General features: G+C 39.1%; 1 protein-coding gene and 1 long non-coding RNA gene across 18 annotated transcripts in view; one reads left to right on the forward strand and one right to left on the reverse strand.

Moving 5' to 3' along the window:
* LOC141960648 (uncharacterized) overlaps nucleotides 1-24774 on the reverse strand; it is a 28882-nt gene extending 4108 nt beyond the window's left edge. The window contains exons 1-2 of the long non-coding RNA XR_012633676.1: nucleotides 24524-24774; nucleotides 22142-22309 (exon numbers count right to left, since the gene is read on the reverse strand). This is a non-coding gene — a long non-coding RNA (uncharacterized LOC141960648). The remainder of the gene's footprint in view (nucleotides 1-22141; nucleotides 22310-24523) is intronic.
* ADGRL2 (adhesion G protein-coupled receptor L2) overlaps nucleotides 1-27262 on the forward strand; it is a 395343-nt gene that overhangs the window by 208331 nt on the left and 159750 nt on the right. For 16 of the 17 annotated variants that reach the window (XM_074906473.1, XM_074906474.1, XM_074906457.1 and 13 more), the window contains one exon: nucleotides 4829-4870. The gene's annotated coding sequence lies outside the window, so the exon portion shown is untranslated. Of the gene's footprint in view, nucleotides 1-4828; nucleotides 4871-23738; nucleotides 24616-27262 lie in introns of those variants that run through there. The other variant, XM_074906456.1, reaches the window with a different exon arrangement.

Consider the following 27262-nt stretch of genomic DNA (forward strand, 5'->3'; position numbering starts at 1 on the left):
CATATAAAGTTTATATATACAGAGCTGCAGGGAAATACCTGTTTTAAACTATGGGGACCAGCCCTGCAAACACAAATAGTTTTAATTTTTAAGATTAGACCATTTGGTTTCAAAGGGACATCTTCAAAAGTACTGACGTGAAAAAGAGTTGCAGATTCTGTAACTTGTAGCTTCTACTTCAGAACCCTAAAAATATAACAACTTCACTGATAGATTAGGAGACAGTGTTGTCGTATGACATGGGCCCACAAATGTTAGGCTTCAGCATCTCAGCTGGAAAAGTCCCCCCAGATCCTCAAGAGACAACCCATGTAATATGGACTTTAATGTTATATATGATGGGATCCCTTGTCATGTATGAAAAGCATACTGGGCACATTTTTCCCTGTATTTTCCTAATAAGTCAGTGCTGTTACAGTTTTTTAGTATCTTGAGTTATGGAGCCTCTAAGAAAGCTGCTGTGGCTCACACTGAGATAAACTGTACAGTGACTTAATATTGCACAGTCAGAGGGGCTGATCAGACTTTGTTATCACTGACAAGATGTAGACTGGTTCTGACTTTGACTCCATTATACCTCTCTGGGACAACAGTGGCTGAAGTCAACTCTGCACTTACCCAGGGTTTCAAAAAATCTTTAAGACAGCAGTAATCCAAGACCTTACTTGAAAATGAGCTGTGATTCTTTATTAGATGTGAGCAGATGAACAGCTATGAAAAATGCATGTAGAAGCAAAAAACAGTGTAGAATATATTCTTTAATGCAAAAAAAAAAATAAAAAATCTAATTGACTGTTTAAAGACAATCTTCAGAATATGCAGAATTATGTTTCAATGATGTATGTCTCCCCTTCTTTCCTATATGTCTGACTATAATCCAATCTAATTCAATCTACTACATTTCTAATGTGGTTTTCACCATAGAAGCTAGGCATTGTTAGGAACTTATCTCTGTTCCACTTTACCTTGGTGGTGACATGTTTTCAAGACAGATGATATTCTATGTCAGAAATGTCAAAACTTCCCATAACCTGAATTTAGTAACCCCCATGTACTTTTAGCTTCCTGACTCTTCTTACTGTCTGCATTTCAATATGGAGTCCCCAGTATCTGCTCATCACTCCTAATTACTTTTATTTTAGCCTATGTTCCTGATTTCTGGGCCAAGAAGTTTAAAGAATTATGATGTACTCTGACGAAGCATTTAATCAGGGCTGAGTAATCAAACAAAAAGCTTTTCAGGGCAGGGTGGAATATGGGAGGAACCATATTGTCTGCCCGATTATTGTGTTTCCTGTTCTCAGCCCTGAAAGAGTTCCTGCAGGGACCAGAAGACCAGCCCATAGCTTGATGGGAAGAGTTCCCAAGTAAATTCAAGCCATGTAAAAAGGGAGTGGTGGCAGAAAACAACATAAAATCAGTGAAGTAGGAAAGATTTAAAGTATACACACTTTTCATCTCCTAAAGCCTTTGTCATCAGGGTGCAAAACTCTAGAAATATTTGTGGCTATGGGTGAAGGGCAGGGAAAACCTAGCCATTAATTCCTAAGAGGTGTTATCAGATGCATCAGGGTTTGGCTGTAAATTTGACTACATTGCTGTGGTGCACAGAGAAATGAGTGAGGAAATATCTGATTAAAGTGTACATTGCTGCTGAGGCAACTGAATGTTGCCATAGCAATTGAGATGAAATGTGCAAAGAAGTGAGATAATTAAATCTAACCCCTTTAGTAGTTTTGATAGTCAATGCACTGCCAATAGGAAAAGTTATCTACAATGTTAAAGATAAAACATATTCCTTGTGGAAGTACTCCTTGCTGGTATTTTGTTGCTCTCTTTCTAAATGCATTGCTTCAGGTAGCTAATTTGAATGTTCTTTTTAATAATCAGATACAGTTTTGACCTTGGTCTGTAACAGCCTAGAACTTTTGCTGACTTACTGTATCATGGGAACTGTCTACACAAAATATCCAGAAAGTTTTTATTCCCCCTTCCTCTGTGTGCAGTACAGTAAAGCCCGGCTGTCATCTCAAAGCTTACAGTTCAATAATATCTAGAACGTGCTGCCCTCTTCAGGAGCTAGTGATTAAAAATAGGTGATTTTGTTTATTGATTTAGAAACTGTAGTGAGAAAACAGGAACTACATAACTCAGTAAGTTGGGTTTTGTCAGCATTTGTAATGCCAATGCCAGAGACACTGAAAGTATCTGCAATATTAATAGACAAATCTGATTTTAAAAAAAGGAAGTTTAAAACTTGTTAACATTTCTTATACAAAATTCGAGAACTGGGTGGTCATACTCACATACACTCAGAATATTTATTTCAGCCAGTGAAAGCAAGAGCTAGAAGCCTTGACTCACTTCTTTTAAAACAATAATTTTGTATTCTGTATGCCAGCAAATAACCTGTTATTAAAAATTATTTGTGTCCCAAAAGAACTCATACATCAGCTGTCACACTAAACTTACTTTACTTTCAGCTGCTCTGCTCATCTGAATCCAAGTAGGAATTTAGGCCACTATTTAGCAGAACATTAAAACATACACTTCTTTAAGCACAAACGTTGCTGCAATGACTTCAGGGGATACTCGTGTGAAAGTATTGAGCAGCTTGTTTATCAGTCTGGAGCCTTGCATGCCTGGCTGATGGGTAGGGGATAGGCCCACAATTGTCAGTTCATATCTCACAACATTGTAAGTCATGTTGTACAATCTTAATAATTAAGCAGTTAAGAACTAAAGGAAAAATCTACCCTTTCCGAATATAATTCTTTTTGAAGTCAGTGAGAACTTTTGCTCATTTATGAAATGGTGAAATTTTATTGGTTTACAAATAGCTTTGGAAAAAAAAAAAAAAATATTATGGCTTTGAGGCAGGGGGACTCAAAAGCTGTGTGGAGGAAAGGCAACTACCGCTTTGCTGAAATGAATGGATTTTTTATGTAACACTCCTGAACAGGCAGTGGATTAATGATTAGCTCATCCAAACAGCATGGTTTGCAAACTGTGAGGGCTGAGGAGCAAAGATCTCTGGGAAGAGCACAGAAGCCAGTGCTTTGTGGGAATTTGGCTCAATTGAGATGGACGTTCAAAGGGTTCTTTTTAAGCCGATGTGAAATACTGTTTCTTTGGCTGAGGGGGGCCCTATTTTCCTGCATTTCATAAATGAAGCAAAAGAGATATTCAGTGCTACATCTCACACGAAGCACCACGCAGAAGATGTAGCCCACAAAGAATGGAGCTAAAGTGGCTTTAAACCATCTCTGTAGATGCTCAGATTCAAGGCTGGATACAAGCCAATGAATCTTTGCGTAAATTAGAGCGGCCCTCAGGGACTGTTCTGATTTACATTAGCATTATACAGGCTCCCCATATCTTGTGCTGTGCTGCAGCCTAGATTAAGTCTGAATTTCTGTGGCACTGAACACCCTGGAAACTCCCTTTTTGCCCAAGGTAAACTTCTTGAACGGAAATAACTCCTGTACTATACTGGGGAATTCTCTATCTGGACACTCCCTTACCTGTAAATACCTATATTTCATCCAGCAGTATATGTGGTCATGGTGAGAATCTGGAATCTGTCTATCATTTATTTTAGTTTTCAGTTTTTCACTTTAAAGGCAATGGCCCTACATAGACATTCACATTTTTTTTTTTAAAGTGGTTTGTGACTGTATCTCTTGGTTAGAGTAACAAATTTTAAAACATAATTTTAAACTTAATTCCTTAACCCTCTCCCTTACATGTTTACTTTAGGATTTAATTTTCTCAAACAATGAAAATAGTTAAGAATAACAAGTGGGTTTTAAGTGTTCTTCCTTCTTTGGCATAAAACTGTTTTAGCTTTGAAAACTATGTATGAGGCAGCTAGGCAGATTTTGTACTAACTCTGGACACTTCAGCAGGAGTAAAGTTGTATTCTGTGTGAGAAATGATCGCAGAATTTAGCCTATTGTCCTGAAAACTTTTTATTCTTGAACCACACAATTGGTACATATAGCATAAGATGTTATAGAAAAGTTAAAATCCTCTCTGTGGAGATACTGAGACAAAGTGATCACTCTCTGTTCAGCCTTCAGTTAGAGGAACTGGTAGCAGTGATTCATTTCTTTCTAAAGAAAACATAATAGCTATGATGTCAGGTATAAAACAGACTGAAAGGGATAATAGAAAAGAAGGAAGAAAAGAGAGCTAACTAGTATCCATTCTTTCATTTCCACATCACAGTTAAAGCATGCTGATGAGGTGTGTGGTGTACTCAGTACTTTCTCAGTACCCCAGTCTAACCATTGTAAACTTATAACCCATGAGCTATCTTTTCCTAAAGCCAAATGTAAAGGCTGATTAATTATTTTAGTAACTGTGAAATTATTTTAAAAACATAATGCAAATTTCTTAATGAGTTAAGAAGAAAATCTTTAACATTTCATTGATAATTGTCTCTTCTCATCCTAACCCTTTATGCACATTCCTTCCCTGTTTTCTCCTACTCCACAGCAGAGTGACAGCATGCCCATGGTTTTATTTTCAAAAGCACAATCACAAGTTGGATGCCAAGATCCTATGTCTGTATTTTATTAACATTATGCAAATAAATTCCAGCTGGCATGTAGTTCTAAATACAGATATGCACAATAACCTGTGCTTTTTTCTAATCTGGTACCTGTAAAGTACATGTAATATCTATTCAGAACTGCATTAAACTATTGATCCATGATTTGGACACATATTTTCATATTTTGTTTTGATGCTGATGCATTGTTTGGCAGCTAGAATCCCTGCAGATAAGAGTATAATAACTAATAACATTTTCTTTGCTTTCTAGGGTCTTTATGGCAGAATGATGAATTCCATCTTTTCCAGAATGGTAAGCAGAAAGCTATTTGTGTTTCTGATAACAAAGAACATAAGATAAATTATTGTAAGAAAAGATTGCCAAATTGCTTGAGAAATAACTGTACTGTACAATTTCATAATTATATGGTTTATACAAGTGAAAATATTTGAATATTAAAATCCTGTAAGCTACCTAGAAAAGATTTGCAGAACATTATGTTAATTATTCAAAAGAAATTAATTTAGGATTGAACGTTCTTGTTAGAAAATGCTGCTGACCCCAGAATGCTCAACTTCTTATTTTTCTTAACAATTTCTTGTCATGTATAAATTCCCATAAGCATAAATACATGTTCTTTCAGTGAAGAATGTAAATATCCCTCTTCTTTAGGCTGAGAAAGGGTGAGTTCCATAGCATGTGTTGCCATTTGAATTGTATAAAATTGATCTTTATTTATTTTTCACTACGGTTTTGCTGTATCTGTGAATTTAAAAATAAGTAGTTTCCAAACGTAGACATCGTTTCTGCATGCTATCATGCTGTTTAAAAAAGATGGTTTCATTTGTCATTCTTTTTTTTTTTTATGGCTGAAAAAGACAATATTTATTTTGCCCCTTGATCGTAACATCTTTACAATCAAATAAAAAGAAAAATTCATCATACTGTATGTGTAAAGGTCATCCTAAAATAACACTTCTGAGCAAACTATACTGAATCCTGTGAGCATGTTGCTAAGGAGAAACATTTTCCAACAGGTCTTGGGCATTCACTTTACCAAAAAAAGTATTTCCCACTACATAAAAATGTAGTCTGAAATCAACATAAAACCATCATGAAGTGAAACTACTGTTAAAGTGGAAAGAAATATTACCAAAAAAAATATCCCATCTGAGCACAAATTCTGACTTGAAATGTGACTGCTTCTTAGTGTTACACTTGAAAGACCTCCATCTAATCCCAAAAGGAACTCAACACTCTTTAAAAAAGATTATTCACAAACTTTAATGCATGCATTTAAAACAATGATAGGTTTTAAATATGTGGGGCTGAATTTTTGTTGTCTTTGATAGAAAGTATCAAAGTTGCCAGTGTTCAAGAAAACCAATAGTAAAACATAAGTTTTATGATAAACTTTTAAGAGTGATGACTTGATTTTTGATGAACGTGGAAGGTTAGTTGTTCTTTGAAACTTATTTCTAGGAAAGTAAAACCTGCAGGTGAAGCTGGTTTGAAATGCTTGTTTTTGACCTGTAGATCTAGTCTTCTGATAATAACAATGAGGTCTGCTTTGGTAAAATCAGTAATGTATTTTTACCTCCCTGCTAACAGGGGGTATTTCAGAAATACCAGGGTTGAGGATCCTTTAGGGGCATATCTGTGATTAAAGAGAGAGAAAAGTCATGTTGAACTAAGGGTGGGGGGAAAAGTGAAAAGCAAAAAGAACAATCCAAACAGGCATGAGAACTACATTTAACCTCCTTCATCCACAAACATAAAAATGTTCAAGAAGAACTCAAGAGTGATTTTTAATCAAAAAGATTAACTATGTGACAGTTAAGTATGTTTGGGATTAAACCATCAAAAGGCCTGCCTCTTTTGTGTATATTTGCCTATTAGCAATAGGCACAAGGATCCTATGTGGGTTGCAGTCACAGACAGACACTTGCACTGCACACACCCTTTTCTGCAATGTTCATTAGGCAATAATATTGTCAAAGGTAAGTGTTTACCAGCAGCTTTAGTCTACTTAAAACCATTTCAGCCTGAGGCAGGTCTTGTGAAGAAGGCTTGGGGGAAGGGCAGAAGAGAGACAACATTTCATTTTTCATGAAAACAAATGTATTCAGCCAGTATCCTGATTTGAGGTAATTTATAACTCTAAATTTGCATGTTAAGTGAAATTATAATTATTTTTATTTTGAGGCCAACTGTATGATTTACACTATAAGCAAAGAAGATAGGACAAAGGCTTGTAGTAACCTTAAGGGTTACTACAACAAAGACAGTAATAGATTATTTGGAGGATAATTAATTTTTATATGTATAACCATGTACACATCAGTGAATTTTCCCTGACTTGCTCAGGAATACAGGGATACTCTGCTGATTATGGTTTTCCTTTATGTAAGTATTCATTCAAATATAAATATAATTTCAAGTTGGGTGTCCTTTGTTTAAGGAATGGGAAACTGAGCTTCCTCATATTACTCACTTTCAACACTGCAAGGCTGTTTTTAATCCTAAAACCATGACAAATGTCACAGAAGAAAATAAATTGTTCAATATAATTAATATCACCTTAAGAAAACACACTTTCCTTCTCATATCTAACGCTAGCTGTGCTTAATGAATAAAGATTAAATGCACATTGCTATGAACAGTCACAACATCTAGATTTTAATCTAAAAATGGACTTTTTTCTACATATGTTAATAAAGGATGTTACCTCAAATTACTCCTAAACATGTAACGTTTAGCTGTAGCATTTCATTAAATATATAACCATTTTGTCACGAATTTTTAATTCCACAACTTCTAATATATGAGAAATCATGTTAGATAAACTGAGAACATAAAAGACCCACTAACATACGTGGAAGACCATCGCAGCTAAAAACTGCAGAAGACAAAAAATAGTTCTCACTTTCCTCTCAATTAAAAACTCTGAGCAATTATTCTTTTAGATTATAGATCTCTTTTGGGATTCTGGTTACACAGAACTTTTTGGTTCATTTCACAGGAATAATATTCATCTTAATTAGCAAAAACAATTGATGGGCTTTTCTTTTTTTTACAAGAGGGAGTTCACTCGGTGTACTGATTACAAGTAGTAGATTATCCTGATAAATGAAAAGTTCTTGTCTTTATGAACAGCAGCTGAATATGTTATCTGTCTTCAGCCTTGTAGCTTCTTTGTTAGACATCACCTTGTTGAGACAGAATGACTTAGTTGGTAAGTGGTTGACCCGATTTTTTGTCTGGCACCCTAACATTGCTGGGCATTATGCCAAGCTGGATTCTGTAGCTATTTATGACTGCATTCAAGGTTCAACTATGCAAATCACAACTATTAGCCAAAAAAGCGTAGCAGATTTGTTTTTTAAATATTTCCATAGCTCACAAGGTCAAAGCATTTGTTTTCACAATTTTAAAATATAGTTTTGTAAGTAATGATCAGTAATGTTTGAGGAGATTGCCACCTTTTAACATTTTATTTAGACTGAATTAGACAGAACATAAACATTTTTCCTCATGTGCTACAAAATAATTGTATGGAGCACAGGAAGAAGAGACATGAGCTGAAGTGAAAAAATATATATAATTTTATCTGTCTGTGAACAGCTTCGCTGCACCACATAGAATTACAATAAAATAAAAGGATGATGAACTACGACAAAAAATCTTGGAGAGTGCAGTCTTCCTCTTGAAGGCTGCCCTGATGAAGCTGGCTGTAGGGAGCTGCAGAGAAGAGCAAGGCCCAAATGCCTGCCCTGCTCCACGTTGCCTGCCCAACTGCTGCTCCAAGTTGGTTTTTTGCCTCTGTTATTTCCCAGACCTAAAACTATCCAGCATCTTTTTGGTGGATTGTAGTGCAGGCAGATACAGGGTTCAGTGGCCCTGTAGACCTGTTCTTGCATCATGCACTGAAGCTGTGGTGTTTTTCTAGGCTTCAGCTTTGAGATTTCTGTTGGGTTCAGTGTTGGTTCCTCACCCCCTGCCTTCCCCCCCCCCCCCCCCCCCCCCCGCCCCCCATTCCCATGACATTTGAGCAACACCAAGACTGAAAAGTAAACCTTGTACAACTTCAAAATGAGGTAGCACTATATAAGTTATTGGGGTTGGGTTTGCCATTTGCTCTGGGTGTTGTCCAGTATCAGTTCCGATTTAAATCTTTTGATAATCATATGCACAGGCTGTCCTGGTCACTATCATCCTGCAGATTAGATGTTGATTTGTCTCAGTTCTTAAAGATAACAATGAAAACATGTTTACAAAACTAGCAATAGTATATGTTATGTAGTAAAAACTGTGTTTACAGAAAATCAAAATGTGATTTAAACACATGTAAAATGATTACCCATAAACAGAACTTGAAATGAGGTTTTGTGCACAAGTTGTTGCAAGACAGATTTTAAAAAGTTGTGTATCTCTACCATACACTAATTTTCTGACAAACTTAACAAAAGTATTAATAAACCTTACAATTTTATCAAGTTTATCTATAAAAAATACAGTTAAAAAATAAAAATTCTATTAACCCAACACATAAAGATTCTTCAACAATATAATACAAATAGGCAATAGATAATATTAATATAAAATATATATAGATGGATATAATGATAATATATTATAGACTATATAGACAATATAGTAAATTGAGACATTTCCTCTTAGAGAAAAGGGACGTAGATATAAACACGAGCAGTGCAGAGTCTGTTTTCTAATAGAGATTTGGACATCCTTTGGATTAGGTCCAAATTTTGTGACAGAATCTGAGGTGGGAGCACATGTTCCTTCACCAGGTGAGCATCCTTCACATAACATGGATAAAGGCTGTTTAATAGCGTGGATAAAGGCTGCTTAATTTATTGATTGTAGCATAAAATAATTAACAAGGCTGAACCTCTGATTCAGAGTATTTCTTTGTCTGAAATCAAGGACTAACATTAAAAAACTAAAATAAAACAGTTGTTTTAACAGTTTGCCTTATCAGTCAACATTTTTCCTTATAGTTGTAAGGCAAAAAGCATTTTTTTTAGGATTCTATTGACTGAGAAAAACAATCTGAGTGTGAGCTAACAGTGGCTGAGTGTATTTTTCAATTGTGAAATAGGTTTTATTCATCGCCTGAGTTTTGTGGGTTGTAGAAAATAATGTGTTTCAGCAGAAGTGAAAGAATTATGGGAAAAACTATGTGAATGAGTGCAGAATAAAGCCAACTAAGATGAACTAATTGGTAGAAGTCTGATTTCTCTGTTTTAGCTACCATCCACTGAGAGCAGAAGAAGGACTCACTGATCTTAGTAGGGTTTCTTCCCTCACAAACTGCAGGACTGAGACTGTAGGGCTTCCCTGAAGATAACTATTTCCCCATACTTCTCCTAACAAGGTGTGAAAGAGGCTTCCAACAAAGTAGTGAAAATATATTAAAGGGGGACAAAAAATAAAGGTTGAATTGGGAATACAGAGATTTTCCATCAAATTCATAGGGTTTGTATAAAGAAATAGAGTTTGAGCCTTATTAATACAATACAAAGCCCCAGAATTTATTCATGGTTAAATTTCTGTGCTTTAGCCAATCCTTTTCTTGAAGAGTCCCTTCTCCAACAAAAGGCACAGAGCACTGTGTTACAGTAAACACTAGCAACTCTGTCCACAGTCAAATCTAAATAATACTTAAGAAACTAAATCCAAAACATTAGCAATAAAAATACTTAGCATGTATTTCTTTCCTGGGAGCCTACATGGAAATTGAATTCCACTGAGCTGCACTTACACAGAACAGAATTCAATTAAAAAAAAATCCGCCTGGATTCCATGCTGTGAAAAGCCCTTGCAAATTTATTTTAGAGACTTCGGGTGTGGAGCCTGGACATAGTTTTATTTTATTTTTTAATGGAATCACTCTTAATGTCTAAGGTTATTCTTTACTTGCCTCTGCTGCACAGTTTTCACATATAAGCCAACTGAGGACAACTCGTTATTAAAGAAGTCGGCAGGTGTCCTGTGCTCTGAAACATATTAAATAAAGAACTCAACAGGATCATGTCGACTGTAAGCTCCACAAAGAAATTAAATAATGAAGACAGGAGCTCTTCAACAAAGACCAGTTCTGCATAAGTAAAAAATGTCTTGTCAGAAGATGGAAATTTCTACAGATTTTTACTAGACTCTCTATTTTGGTATTTTCTGAAAACAGGCAGTCTACAGATTTTAGACACTTAAACTTTCTGACCTGAGTCTTATGTAATAGAGAGTGATCAGGATGGCAGGAACTGAATAGTCAAAATCTGCCCTTCTCTACACAGCTTCATTGCTCAACAAAAGAGCCATTGCAAAATGGCCTCGTTATCACTCTGAAGTTTGTTGAATTGTCTTATCCATGTCAATATTAATATGAAATAGCTCTGGGAAATACAAAGAAAAGAGTAGAAAAGGGTCCATTGTATTTTTAGTTAGTATTTTCTAATGTATGACACCTTCCAGGCACAGAAACATTTAAAATACAGTCCCCTTTGAGATTTAAATGTATTTTGGGATAAGGTAATTTTAAATCACATCAGGAAGGTTCAAAACCAATATAAATACACTTTTGAACTTCCCACTTATTCTGAGTTGCTGAGTAATTGCACCAGACAAACGTTTTTAGAGTGGGCTTTAATACAAGGAATCACAAAATTTACTGGGTTTTCGTTTATTAAAAAATGTTGTCATGCAGTAATTGTTTGAAGAAAATTGACAATTAAGAAATCTAGCTAAGTCTCTTTTTGAAGAAAAATTAAACTTCATTCAATTCTTTTGGGGAAAAAAAAATCTGACTTCAATAGAAGTAGGTCTGGGTAACTCAGACTCGATTGGAAAATAAATTATGCTAAGTGCATCCAGACTCACCGAGCATCTTTAAGAAACAGAGTGTTCATAATGAACCAAAGTCTTCCGACAGCTTAATATGACTTTAAAATAACTAATATGAAAAAATATTACAAAACCTTTGTTGACCAGGTGTTTTCCCTTTTTATCAATACAATATATTCCTATAATGACCATCCCATGCTCTGTCATTAAAATGTGAGCTTTCCTTTCAGGTGCTTTGCCTCAGACATATGGAATTCTCATCTGCAGTTTTTACCTTCAGTCTCCAAGTTAATCACACAGGGCTCCTTGAACGACAGTTTGCTGCAAACACAATTCCATACTCTGGGACTCAGTGAGTTAGTATGAATTTACCAGAACAATTAAAAACTCCTTTTCCAAAACGCACCATCAATTTTAATACGAGACTTAAGGTGACACACTTTCCTGTATCTGTGATTTCTAAGTCAATGTTGTTGATGAGATTTAACAGGTATAACTATTTGTAGGACTGGGAACATGTTCTTGGTTCAGCAAAAGTTTGCTCACCTAAACCTGTGCATTTGCAGAAGTAGGGCCTCAGCTTATGTTAAGTTACAGGTGAAAAGTATGAGGTTCCAGTGTCCTGATGCCATTCATTCCTACCGATAATTTATTCCATATCCATATTCACTTTTTCAAGGAGGAAACAAACAATTCTCTAATACTAATTTTTCCCTAGACACAACTTAAACTTGAATTATTTACTATGTTTGCCAATCTCTTCTTGCCAGCCTTATGTCTCTGGTATGGGTAATTATGTGTTTAATAGAAATATTTCTCACGAAGTTGAGATGAAACCACAAAACTAGTCCAGTTATATGCACTTCAGCCTCAATCTAGAATAGAAAATTTTTCTCCTACCATTTTTTTAATTCCAGTTGCCATTGTCAGATTCCCCAGCAAAAATCCATAATGATCCTCTTCCTTTCTTAAAGTGAAATATGTGCACATCAGTCTGCCTGGGTCAAAAACACTACCAGTGCTGCATGACACTAATCCACGGCCAAATGCAAAAATACCTGCAGCGGACCACATGCTGTAGCTATTGGGGGTGCACTGGTAAAAGTGAAAGTTGAATTTGGAGCAACATACAGGCTGAGAGCTATGCTTGTGGCTCAGCCTATATGACTGTCTAACACTGTAATCCCAAGTCAAAGAACGTGGTAGGAGTGTGGGAGCTTACCCTTGGAGATCTCTTGAGTGAAGCACAAATGGCAATCTCTAAGTGCACTGGAAGAGTGAGTGACCAAACAAATTTAATGCGTTCAATCACTTTTAAGACATCTCAGCCGTGTGTAGCATTTTGATCCTGTGCTTGAGTAAATGTATGATTAAATTTTTATTAAAAGGTAATGCTCCTGTTTTAATGATAGTTAATTATATATAATTAAAATGAAAGGATTAATAATATTAAACATTTCATCAGAGGTAAAGATAAATATAAATACATATACTGTAATATGATTAAATATGAATATATAATACTGAGCATATATTATCTTCAGTGCATTGTGTAAAATAGCAAATGAATAACATACTACATGAAATAATATTATATTCCAGGTACTATGTAAATTAAATTCCTGGTTCACTACTTCTGTGCTCATAAAATCTATCTGATTTGGGGGGAGCTATATGCAAAGAATCGTTGAGATAGCCTTAAAAATTATTATAAAAAGTCCCTATGAAACAGATGCTTACACTTTATTGCTACATCACCTTTCCATGTGAAAAGTGAATTACAATGCTAAATGATGGACATTTTGGCCACAAAAGAAATCTTTTTTAGAGTCATAGATTAGAATTTGGAAATACCTCATTGCTAGCTAACCCTGAATCCATACACCTTTATAGGCCTAACTTCTGATTTTCAGAATGTTTGAATCACACCTTAAATATTTATACACAGGGTATTTCTCTCACATGCCACTTACTTATATCTGACATATCTAATCTCATTTTTCCCTTTTTTTTTTTTTTAAAAAAAAATCAGTATTTAGTGAAGCAACATCACAACTTGATCTCTACCCATGGATACACCATGCTTTAAATTACAACACTCATTCCAGTTGTCATTTCTGCCATTAGACACAGCAAATCTGTATCCCAGATGTAAATTGCTATGAATCCACTGAACCTTTGTCCGGTAAACTTTTGTGCATGCACATGGTTTAATAAGCTGAGAAAATGTGTTAGCTTTTTAAATAAATTTTTAAATTGTGTAGTTCTAAATCAGAGAGGTGTTTTGGTCTCTGCAAACTATAAGGAACTAGTGTTTTTCTAACAAGATCTTAAGACCCTTGGAAGAATTTTAAGGATATTTATGAACCTTTGTATGCATTCTTTAGCTAGATTTTGGCACTGTTTCAGTGTAACTCCACTACAACTCAATCAGTTTATTTTATAATTAAAAACAAGGAAATAGTAACAAAAATCATAATATATGGTACTCGTGTTTATAATAGAAACATCCATAAAGAAAGAAACATGTTCTAACTCTTCTCATTACCCCAAAGGGAATTGCATCTTTAATCACACAAAGCACAACGGCTTTCTAATTTTGTTTAAAGTGTTTCAGTACTTACAAAAACCAGATCAGGTTATTGTAAATCTAGAGCAAATTAGAATCATTGGCCTCTGCTCAGCTGTATTCAAGAATACTATGTAAATCATAAATTTAATGGCATACTAAGACACACATCTGTTTCTATTTTGTAGAAGTTAATAATCTAACTTCAGAGTATTTAAACATTACTTTCATTAACTGGAAAATTGTGAAAAATAGAGACTTCTATAAGTCACAGTGCGTTGCTGCAATATGCTGAGGGAAATATAAAAATTGCAAGTCTATGCAGTAAAGCAGAATTTTTTGAGAGATATGTGCCATTGTCTGTTTCATGACCTTGCAGCTCCTCTGTTTGCTAGGGAAAACATCACTTACATAAACAGAGCTGCATTGCTAAGTAGAATCTGCACCTGCACATAGTAGATTTCAATAAGGAATAGATTATTCCTTAATTCCCTAAAACTATATAGATAACAACCTAATGACTTTTCTATAATCCAAGTAAATAAACTGTAAATCAATATGCATATTGCAACTGATTGTAAAGATATTTTTGTCACTAGAACTGATAAAAATGTTGTGCTGCATAGATAAATTCCCAGTATATACTTATTTTTATAAAACTTACTTTGTGGTCTAGCATGTACACTACCTTATAAATTGCTTCATACTATAGTTCTTATCGAAAAGTTTAGTTTATTAACAGATTAATACACTATTTTATGCCGTATCATAAAGTAGGTGTCATGCACAATTTGTATAATTTGCAAAGAACCAGTTCCATGTGATTCGTTGGAGACTGTTTTCAACTCTTGGTTGTAAAGACACTAGTCTCCCCAAAGGAAACAACTGTATTACCATATATGTACTAATCTTTTTGAAAATGTAGTTGCATTCAGTTGCAAGGAAGGACAGAGTTGGTCTGCCAACTTTAGCACTGTAATAAAAGATCTAATTTGTAAGGTTTACTATGATAATGGATTGTAAGGTGATAACTTTTGACCAATAAATTCCTTGGAAACTTAAAACTGAGTTGAACTAAGTGTCCAAATTAAAATATGCATAATATTAAATTAAATCTTTATTCATAAAAATTATAATGTCAAAACCATAATTTCTTATAGAGTATTTTCTTTTCACATAATCTATTTATTAAAAGACATGCAATCTTTGGGAAGTCGGATGTCACATATATGCTATTTTGCTTGTGCTAAAATTACCTGTGGTAGTAGATACTTTGCATTAAACTTAGGGTGCATAAAGCTGAATGGGATTTATGTAAATAACTGTATGAATATGTATCTCACCTTCTACCAGTGCTAATTTCAATGATCTGTGTTTGAGAGGGAACTTTATTAATGTATACAACTGATATGGAATTTGCACATTAATTTTACTATCAACAAAAATTCTAAAGAAAGCAAATTAAACCAATGTAGCCATATAGAGAGGCGATAGGAAGATAAAACAAAAATGCAAAACTGGGCACCTAAATGGTACAATGCAAATTTGTGGTTTAGCTTTCAGTAAGATTCAGTGACTGCATATGCAGAAAATTCTGCTATTCCTGTGTAAATGCATATGGAGTTATCACTTTGCTTTCCAAGCAAGCAGTAAAAGCTGAAGTGTGTTGTCTTAATGATATATTAAATGTAGTATTATGATTTACCAGATATAATATGAAAAGATCATATTTTGGTGCTGATTATTCAACAAACAGCAGCCAGTGCTCATAGTGAGGTGGTGAATAGCATCTTAATTAATTATTGAATATATTTTAATATTTATAATTAGCAGTAGTACTAAGCAGTCAATCGATGTTCCTCACAATGGGAGCATGGTAGTAATATCATTCTTTGACTGCAGTGTTTTTAGAAAGGCGTAACCATACCTTCAATCAGATTCAAATACTGTTTGTCAAAAACACTGAGGTCTGTCAGAAGTAAATGATCATTTAATTAAAAGAAAAAAGGTGGAATATCTTTGATCCCTATACTTTAGTGATATTAATTCCCATGTGCTGCAGGTGTTTGTAATGTATAACAAATCATTACTGAAACAGGCTTTTATAGGCAGTTTCGGTGAAGGAAAATGACTGTTCTTACAGCTGCCAGAGTTACACCTGGCAACGTAACACAAGCATGACAAAATGTGAACTATAAGATGTAAGCTTGGAAACAAATCTAGGTCTCCTTCTCCATGCTCTGCTCATGCCAGCTGAGATGGATTGCAAAGCAGTGCTGATGTACAAAGTTGATGGACAGGGGGAAGAGACTGAATTTGCTGCTGTTTCTAGGCTCTCTGACCAGTGATCCATGATGCGTCTCTGGTATCCGCTCCAGAGGGAGCCAATCACATAACTGTCAGCATTTCAATGGCAATCAGTACCAAAAGGAAAAAATATATTCTTATAAAAAAATATAAGGGACCAAGTCCTTGGTTTAAACCGCAAAGCAAAATCAAAGCAAGTAGAACCAATCAACTGAGGTTATGAGCACTTCCAGAGCAGCATGGGAAACTAAGAAGCAGAACCAGATGAACTGTACGTAAAGCGTGACTTCTACATTGTCTTAATTAAAGCTACCAATTGAAAAATCTAAATTAAAAAAGAAAACTACAAAACCCACCACTTGTTCTTACAGAATAACACCTAGTGGCACACTGGGAAAACAGTGAACTGAAATATGCAAGTTTGGAAGCAAATATGGCTTTCATGCCTCACCTTTCGACAAGGTAATTTGAAGGTTGCAGTTATGAGGTGAGCAAGTCCCAGTGGGAGGTTCTTTTCAGTTCATGATTGCTAGTGAGCACCCTTTTCTTTCCTGTTCATAACCTATTACCAGAGTTCTGACCTTGAGTATTGTGACTATGGACCAGAATTTCATGTAGGCATCGTATTGAATTCCAACATCTAGACTCCTAAAGAGAAATGTGGAAGGAATTTAGGCCCTGAAGTTTAAAAACGCCTCTGCTAAAATGCTGCCTACCTGGGGAGGATGCCCCTGTTCAATAGACGCTTTCATGGTGTTATGTTAAATTTTCCTACAGCTCTAATGCTCATCATGCCGAGTATTGCTTCAGTCAAGATAAACCAGACTAAGGAACTCTGCGCCTTCATCACTGATAAGGCTGTCTGTGAAACAAAGCTGAGCAGTTAAAGGTGACAGACATACTCTAAGAGCACCTGACACCCACCAACACAGTTAGCCTGTCACTAAACCCAGCAGTAATCACCACTTTCTTTTAAAAGTGTAGCTTTATCCTACAACCAGCAATTACGTCCAAAGTGTGTGAAACAGGATCAGTTCTCTTCTCTGCCTGAAGGGATTCAAATGCATATTTCTCCCCAGCTAAACAGTTCTCTAACCCACAGCCTGATTGGAGATGGAGGTATTCTCCACTTCTGTTAAAAGTCATGCACCAGGCACAAAATGATTCAGGATTCACTGGGCTAGAAAGTGAGAGCACCAGAGGGAACATGACTCTATAGCTTAATGATTTGGTAAATCAGTTGGAATGGGGAGGCCTGAATTCCAATCGGTGGTCCAAGAATTTGATGTATTTTATCCCATAACTTCTCAAGAAAGTAATTTTAACCTTACCCCCAACACATGTGTTTATAGAGCTGTGCAGATAAATATGAGTATCTCTTCAAATCTTGGCCTATGCCATCAAGAACATGGATTTTAATAGTGCCTAGGATTATTATACTAGGTGCTTGGGTAAGAAAAGAAAAGCCTTAATGGATTCATACTTGCAAATACAATGGTTTCTCTTTGAAGTCTCCATTCTTTGTTCATCTTTTTTGACCTTTCATTTTATGACACACAAGCAACAGAAGAGTGGCTAGTGACCTAGGTAATATTATAGTTAAAAGCACTCTGTAAATGAATGTTCTAGATCTGCAATTGGAGTTTGATAAAGCAAATCATAAGAGGTATAGGGGTTAGCATAGACATCCAGTCCTTCTCCCATCCAGTTTCAAATCTTCCCATTCTGTTACATTAAGCAGCAGGGTAGCAAGAGGTGGGGAGAGGTGGGGAGAATACACAGTGACCTCCACATGTGCCAGTCTGAGATATGAGGTACTTCTCTGCTGTAAACTACCAGGTGAAAGAGAGACAGAGATTTAGCAAAATCACAGCAAATTGTCTAATATAGTTGTGTGAGGGGGAGCAGGAGAAAGAGCTCCCTACCTGCCAGGCAAAATTATATTTATTTTAAATAGAAAAATCTATTTAATTTCTTACCATTCCCTTGGGCCTTGCTTCTTTCCTTAAAAAACATTATTTGCTGCCCAAAAGCAGAAGTAATGCCTATGCAGATATAGCAGTTGGAGAAAAGGGAACCTAGAAATGTGCAAAACCATTTGGAGAATTGGGATCTCATGACATATCTCTTTCCCCAAAAGCTCAGCACTGCAGTTCCTTTCCTGGTATGATTGTTTCAGCTTCTGTGCTGAGCTTTTCATATGAAAACAGGGAATTGTACTCGTCTCTTTTTAAACGTGTTCTGCTACGTGACTCCTAACAGCTCAATCTCGAAAACTCTTTGGCCTTTATAAATGCCTGCAGCATTAAACTGTAAACTTTTCTCCAACATACGCCCGTAAATACCCAAAGCCCAAAGTAAGGAATGTACTTCTTCAATAACACTGAGCTCCATCGCTCCCCCAGATTTACTTTTCAGAGACTGAAGAGGCAACTGCAATGTCTTAGCATGAACATAAAATTCTGCATCTAAATTCACTGGTAAAAATCATATTGATCTCTTATAATTTATTAATGTGATACAAAAATTCTGTTTCAGAATACCTAGTTAATGTGGCATACACATGCTTTTGTTTCATAGCTGCATTTTCTCTGAACAAGGTTGTTTCTAATATTACTTAATTAAACAAAATTAAATTAATTTCTGTCTAAGAAACAAGAAACAACAGCTTTGTTGAATAAAATGATCTTCATTTTCTTGAAGCTATTTAAATTAAAAACATGAGTTTCTACAGTTGGAAAAAAACCATCCATGGTTAAAATGTTTGAAGCCCATCAATCTCTTTAACCACACAGCTAATGTGTTCCTTCTGTTTTCTTTGAATGAAATCACCATGAGTGGTTAGATGTTGATTTAACATAAAGCAAATGGAAATGGGTGTTTCCTTAGTCATGTGTAGAATTTATTTTTAAAAACAATTAGCAAGTGTTATGAGTAAGTCAATGATTTTGTCATTTCTTAAATAATTATATAGATTATGAGTCATTAAAATTGATTACTGAAGTAAACTATGTAAAATGCAAATTCATATTACATTTATTTGTTAGGAACAGCTGCAGAATTCTCTTGTTTTATTGATGGGTTTCATTTTTTCCCAAGTGACACTAAAATCAATTACTTAGTTTAAAAGACCGGTAATTGTCAAGATATATTTCCAAACTTTTAAGACAATACATTGGATATTTCCTCTTAAGGGTTGTATCATTCACACTTTATCCATATAAATTTGTCTGCAGAATTAACTGGGGAATTTTCCAAAATAAAGCAAGCAAAATTTTGCCATTTCAGTTTTGTGTCGAAATAGTAAAATCATGTAGTGGTTTACTTTTCCAAGTACCATGGTAAAAACCCCCATGTCTTTATGTCAGTTAAACCCTGTCTTTATATTACAGCAATTTTAGCTGATGCTACTGCACTACAAATATATATATATACACACACACACACAACCTCTCCTATCAGTCTTTGCTAACATTACATCTCATTATAAGTTCATTGATACGTTATTCACAGGAGTACATCCAGATAGGAGGAAATGTCAGTCGCTAGTATTTAAAGTTCAGTCATAAAACTCCAGTAATAAAAAAATACGTTTCATAAAATCTGTGTAAACCATTTCTCATGGGAGAACTGACACTTAAGGCAATACAAACTATTATTTATTAAGATATTAAAACATTTTAAATCAACCTTTTTAGGAATAGCCAGATGTAAACTGCAATTCTATGGCAAAAAAACCTCTAGTGGAGTCTACAAGATCGTATCACAGACATCATAATTTGGCTAATTTTTACTGCAAGTTAAATTATCTTTCTCAAATGCATCTCCTTCAAGTACACAGCTGACAGTTAAATCTTTTCTAGTTGTTACTGTCCTACACATAGTCCCTAGAAAAGCTAATTGACACACAGTTCTTGTGATTATTAAAAAAATTACTAAAAATTTGCTTTTAGTTTTTCAAGGACATGATCCAGCAGGTTCACCAAAACAATTCAAGAGCAATACACGCAGAATATACACCTTAACATGAAACATTACAAAATTTAACATTGGTAAAAGGGACAACTAAAATATTATCAAATGGTTTTGCTAAGATTATAACATTTCTTAAAGTGTTTTCAAGCTAAATAATTTGCACTGTTGCAGCAAAGCAAGATTTTAAGGAAAATCTACTTGTTTGTTACTTACTTGTGGAGTCTGTATGGCATGAGATACGTATTTTACAGGGATATGGCAAAAAGCAAATAGTAGGCAGTTTTAATGGTGAAAAGAAACTTGGTTTGTTATAATTCCTTCTTATACATTAATATTCAAATCTGGCAATAATTGTGGCTGAGTAAAAACTAAAGGATCAGATCCAAGTATGCCATGGGTCTATGTTTTAAAGAGACAGATGCTGATTCATATGAAGTAAAATTAATCGCTTGAATAATAATATTTTACTTGCCAAAACAATATACACCTCTGCAGGTATTCTCATATCTTAATCCAGATTTAATGAGAATTAATGGAAGCACATATTTTCAAAACAAATGCCGAAAGGTCTCTGTCTGCATTTTTATCAATTGTTTAAAACTCAGTTTTACAACTTAAGAGTTGTAAAACTTAAGAGTTGTAAAACTCCAGTTCTACATGTAGGAGGAAATATGATTCCAGAAGTTTTTTATGAAAAGGGGGAAAATAAACTTCAGTCCTGCAGTTGAATCCACATAGGTGAATTCTCTTCGACTTCAGCAAATATTAACACAAGGCCTAGTTCTGCAGTTCGTTTCAATCTGTTTGTGGGTAAAAGAATTTTACAGAAACCAACAGAGTTTTTGCTCCAAATAGAAGAATTCCCCTCTCACATGTCTTCTCAAAGGAAAACTGCCAACCCCACATAATTCTTGTATTCTTGACTGCTTTGTGTCTAAATCCTGCTCTCAAGTAAGCAAAAGGCTGTTAGCTCAGGGCTATCACTGCTTACCTGCAATTACATTTATTTGACAAAAAGAAAGTAGGATTTGTTAATTATATGTTTTAAAACTCTGGTAAACTGATAGCTAATCAATATGTACATCTTTATATTTCTATGACCCTCTTTTTAAGCATGTTTCCGTAACGGATGCATCCAACCCTTTCAATGAAAATCAGTTTCTAATAAAATACATTAAAATGCCTGTATGATTTAATTCCGTTAGAAATGCATAAGGGGTTACTTAGGGTTTATACAGATACATATATATATATAGAAGTATTTTCAGCTGGAAAGGCCAGTGGACTGTACTAGGGATATGCAAAGGACTTAAACTGGGGAAAAAATTGAGAACCTGCTCTTTTGCTACATTCTGCTCTCACAGTAACCCATACTTTTAACTTTTAACTATATATAGTAGGTACAAAACTAGCACACGATCTCCTGTCCTCCCATGCTGAGTTTGGTTTTTAGGCAGTTTGCGGATTTAACCCAGCTGAAACCGGCCTCAGGAAAAGGTACTGCTGGCTATGGCAGAACTCCTCGCGTGGTCCTAAAAGCCTGGCGCTGCTCTTCCACTTCCCTGTCCCCTCGACAGCTACTGTGAGTTGAGGAAGGCCAGCGTGGCTAATGGCATAGCAGGTTTCAGTCATTTTTAGATACAAACCCCTGGGATTATTGCTAGCACTGCTGAAAGTTTAATGTGGTTTTGAAGATCCCTGGACCAGTTCTGTCATCCTTACTACCTCATGTCGCAAGGTCTTTAAGATCTAGTTTCCTTTTAAACATGTCATGTTTCTTTTGATACATGTTACTATTTTCTGAAGAGGAACACTAATTGCACAGGTATGCAGAGAAGTCACAATAATTAAGTTAAAAAATAAATCATTACCATCAACAAAGGTAACGATCCCGATTTCCTGGTGTGCCGTGGGAGTTTTAAGATGAACTGTCAATATGCTTTGGACCTAAAAGAGTTGATCAAGCCCCGAGTGGTCCTGCCTCGTGCCCGCGATTCTGCGCGTACATTCACTCGAGAGGATTTATTTCGGTGCTGCAGCTAGAAAAGGGAGAGGAGGGATTTAAAAAAAAAAAAACAAACAAACCAAAAAAACCCCAAACAAACCACAAAAACCACGCAACGGGGAGAGGGGAGTTACCAGGACAGGTCTGGCGCTGCTTAGAGCCGTGCCTGTGCCTCCGCTGCAGCCCCGCGGCGCCCCGCGCAGCCTCCGCCGGGCCGCGCACACGGGCGCTGCCAGCGGCCCTGGCCCCCGCGGCCCGGCCCCGCCGCGCTCCTCGCAGGAACGCGCCCTTGCTCATGCCCAGCTGCTTCCCCCTGACCTTGGGGAGCCGGCAATTGTTCGTGTTGCGCACCCTGAAAGGTCAGAACGGATCCTCGCTATTTTGCATCAATACAGAGGAAAAAAAAAAAAACAAAAACCAAACACCAAACCACCTACCAACAACCCCAACCCCTGGTTTCTAAGCAGATTTTTGGCAGGAAGGCAACAGCGCTACTAGACTGCGTTTTGTATCAGAGCGCAGGAATGAGTCAACTTGGTATCCTTTCAACCGTTTCCAAGTGCTGTTTGCCCTGTCCTGACACGTTTTCCCTAACGCAGCGTTGTGGTTCCGAGCCCGTCCCTGACGGCTGGCGCGGGCGGCGCGAGAAGCCGCGCTCGGCGGGCAGGGGCAGGGACAGGGGCTGGGGCTGGGGCTGGGGCAGGAGCAGGAGCAGGAGCAGGGGCAGGGGCAGGGGCAGGGGCAGGGGCAGGGGCAGGGGCAGGGGCAGGGGCAGGGGCTGGGCCGTTTCCACGCGCGGAAATGGAGGGAAGGGGCCAAGAGAGCCGCCAAGGCATGGGGGATCCCCCTTCCCCGCGCCGGCTCTCGCTCGCCGGTCGCCCAGCCCGGGGACCTGATTCTGAGCGCAGGCGGGGCGGGGGGAACACACACCGCGGTGCCGTCAGCGGGCCGGGCCCGCGCAGCCCCGCTCCGCGCAGCCCCCGCCGCACAAGTTTGGGTGCGCGGTCGCGCCGGAGGGTACGGCCAAGGAGAAAGTGCCGCGGAGACGCCTGCCGGCCTGCAGCGCGCCAGCAGCCGCCGGCGCAGGGCGAGGGGCGGCGGCAGGCCCCAGGCCTCAGGACCCAGGCCCGGGGAGCGCCGGGGCCCGAGGCGCCGGGCAGGGCCGCCCAGGGGCTCCGCGGCGGCGGGCGGGCGGCTGCGCGGCCGTGCGCGCCCCTCGGCAGCCGCGGCGATGGGGTGGGGGGCGGGCAGCGCTGGCGCGCAGCCGGTCTGCTCAGCCGTTGGTGCCGAGCAGCCGGGCGTTTGTTATTAGCCTTCACCCCCCCCCAACTGGAAAAAAAAGGGGGAGGAGGGCAGAAAAAGAGGCAGGAAGGGGGAGATTTTTGTCCTTCGCCGGTGCGGCTCTACGTGATAATATGTTTATATGATTAGCTGAGCCCAGGGGTGGGGAGCGGAGGGAGAGGGGGTGGAGATTGGAGGGGGAGGAGGCTGGAGGTGACTCCAGTTCAGAGCCGGCGGAGAGTCTGTGTCAGGACTTCGCAATCCCCAGTCACACACGGAGAGGTGCATGAGCAAAAAGGAGGCTGCGATACAATTCATTGGGATTTTTTTTTTTTTTTTTTTTTGGTGTGTATGTATTGCGTTTTTCCCATTGCTGCGCGCGTTACTAGCTCAGCGCCCGGCGCCCGGTCTCCAGTCGCTGGCGGGGCAGCAGCACCGGGAGGAAGAGGAGAAAATCCGAGGAGGGGCCGGACCCGCACCCCGCCAGAGGCCAGAATGTCATCCCGGGAGATGTAAATCCGGTCGGTGCGAGCGACAGAGACAGAGAGGAGGGGGGGTCCATTGTAACATTTTCGAGTTGTTCCCCGCTACTCCTGCTGCTGGCATCGCCTCCCGATCCTTCCACAGAAAGGACTCCAAAGCCTGGGCACACACGCTGCGCGCTGCGCCCGTCGTCCCCTCTGTTTCGTTTTTCCTTGAAAATTGAATTGAATTTATTTGTTCTGTGCGTGCGTGCGGGAGCCTGGCTGTATCGTACGTTTCGTGCGGAGCGGAGTGTCGGGAACCGCAGGAAAATGTTGACTTAGCCCCCGAAGAGCCTCCCGGCTGGCCGCTCGGAGGAGAAGCCGCCGTCTGCTCCGCGCTGCCCCAGCCCGCCGAGCCGCAGAGCCAGCTGCCTCCCGCTGCCCGCCCGAGCCCGGCGCTCGCCCGCCCGCTCCCCGCCCCGCCGCCGGAGCCCGGGACTCACCCCGCCGCGCTCTCCCGCAGCCCCGCGCTCGGCGGGGTGACCCGGCTCGCGGGTCCCGCCGGGCCGAGAGACCCTTCGGCTCCCAGGCAGAGGTAAGCGGAGCCCCCGCGCCGCAGCAGCCTCGCCGCTCCGTTCTCCTGGCGCTCCCCACCGAGCCGCCGGCGGGGAAGCGCCTACTTTGGGGGTCCGCCTCGCCTGCCGGTGCCCGAGGCCGCCGCCCCCACCGCGCTCCCGCGGGGGCCGCCGCCCCGCCTGCCGGCCCCCGCCGCCGCCGGAGGAGGAACGTGCCCCTCCGTGAGGCCGCGGCCCTCGGGCGCCGGCACCGCGGCGCCGCCGACCCGCACGGCCGCTCTCCGCCCGCGCGGAGCCGGCCCCGCCGCAGGCCGCCCCCCCCGCCCCTCCCCCGGCCCTGCGGAGGGGCCTGCGGCAGCCGCGGCGGGTCCCCGCAGCCCCCCCCCCCCCCCCGCCGCGGGGTGCGGGGCCGGGGGTCGGCCCTCGGAGGAGGCCCGGCCGCGGCTCGGCGCTCCCCGGCGCGCATCGCGCAGCGGGGAAAGTTGCATCCGTTCGGTAAATAATTACCTGTTGCGGGTTTATTTTTGTAACTCAACCGGGCGTCCATCCCCCAGCCCGTGCTGGGGAGGAGGAGGGGGGGGCGAAAGAGCTTAGGGAAGGGGAATAAATTACCCTTTGTCGGCTGTGGAGTGAGAACAACTTTTTTTTTCTCTTCTTTTTTTTTAAATTTCTATTTATTTTCACATGTAGAAATCTGGGGCCATCTGGAGACAGAAAACAGAGTGTGTCATGAGGCACCGTTGCTGTGTCTGGCTCTAAAAATAACATCTTGTTGTTAGTCTGCGCTAGCCCTGCTGGGGCTTGAGTGTGGTTTGTTGGAAAGTAAAGAGCTGCTGGTGCTCAGGTGTGTTTTTCTTTGCATAGAAATGTCCCTGTGCGCGACGGAAGGAGTCCTGCAGAACAAATGTTCTGCTGTTTGGTTTCCTCCAGACGCTCCGGCTCCCTCCTTTTGTTGCTTGCCACGAAAAGAGGTGCCATTTCGCATCATTCTGCACAAATTGTTTGAATTAATGCAAGTGTGAGTTCTTACCGTTTGAAGGAGGGTATTAGCATATCAAAGGTTTCTTAGCTCCGGCTCAATTGAGAAAACTTCAGCTTGTCTTCCATTTGCTTCCAAGCAGAGGCCCAAAGGGCAGTGGGAATTGTAAAGGGGTAAAATGGGGAGGTGGATTTGGGTTATGTTTCTGAACTTTTGCCGTTTTGCAATTATGCGAATGAAAAACAAGGTCCCTTCGCTGCAGAGCCCTTGCGAGCGCTCGGACAATTACACTCTATTGATTAATGGTTTGTTCTGAGGAAAAAAGTGACCTTTTATGATAGGCACTGTTGCGTGGTTTCTGATGTCTCCTCTCTGTTAGGGGGATTTAGAAAGCCCTTTCTACCGCACTTATGCTCTGGGTATGGCCTACACGTTACTGCGTGCAGGGACTGAATGGGGAAGACCTTCTAATTACTTCAGAAAACAAATGAAATCTTGTAATAAAAGCCCTCTCGATTCCAGACCTTTGAAACAAATATGCTTCCCTCCTTAATGGGTGGGTAGGCTGGAATAATAGATATTTTTATGGAGAGTTTTAAAGAAGTTTTGATCACTGCCGGCCATATGCTTCAATTTCCTTTTTATTCTAAAAAAAAGTGAAAATGAGTAATTCTTGTAATCCTATTTAATCAGTGATGCTATGTTTACTAAGATAACTTAATTTGCGGTTAGTATTACCCTATAGTAAATAATTTGAAACTAAGTATGGCAGGAGTGCTGTTTTGGTGGCTGTGTAGAACATTTATCACATTGTACGTTGTCTTACATGACTACATATTTGCAGTTTTTTCTTCTTTTGTTGTTATTTCCTTGAGTCTGAAAGGGGATGTGGCCCGGCCTACCCTATTATTATCTTTGCAAATCAGTATTCATAATCTAGTAACCCCAAAGCCAAGCAAAATCCAGTTATCTGTCAATAAGTTGGGACCTTTTCCAGGGACCAGATGTTTCTTGGGGACTGTATTCTGGTTTTTATCTCTGGCAAAAAAGAACTTCCTCTGCCTTCCTTCCCTATCCCCTCCTTCCAAACCTTTTACTTGAATGATACAGATACTAAAACATACATTTTGTGTTTTTAAAAAGTTGGTTTAAGCACTTGGCTATGTAGCATTTGGTCTGTTGTTGGGTGGGGGGTTTTTTTGTTTGTTTGCTTGGTTTCTGTTTTTTTTTCTTTCTGGTTCTCCTTCTGATGACTTGGGGGAGTGTTTCTTTTTAAGCCATGAAAGTGATGTGCCTTTATAGAGTAGGATGTCTTCACTCATGCTTCTATTTCCTTTCATTTAATGAAGGAACTGAATATATATGGTATGTCTTGGCAAAACCTTCTGTAGTTAATGAAATAATTTATATAGATTTTTGTTATTCTTAAATGTACACGACTATTTGGGCATTTTGTAAATAGATGTGTTTAGTGGTCCTAAAATTGCATGTCATTACTTTCAGGTAATTTTCAGCAGTTTATTTACCTAATGTCTTTAGCTGTCTGAAGTAGTACCTTTTGGTGGTATAAAAGGAACATATTGATGTAATTGCCATTATCACACTTAAGTTGCTGTTAACTAGTCTGCTTTGAATGCAGAGTGCTATAAAGAAAGCGCATTATCCTTTCAGCTATTAGGGATAATCTA

This window comes from Athene noctua, chromosome 5 (genome assembly GCF_965140245.1).
Source record: "Athene noctua chromosome 5, bAthNoc1.hap1.1, whole genome shotgun sequence".
Classification (NCBI taxonomy): domain Eukaryota; kingdom Metazoa; phylum Chordata; class Aves; order Strigiformes; family Strigidae; genus Athene; species Athene noctua.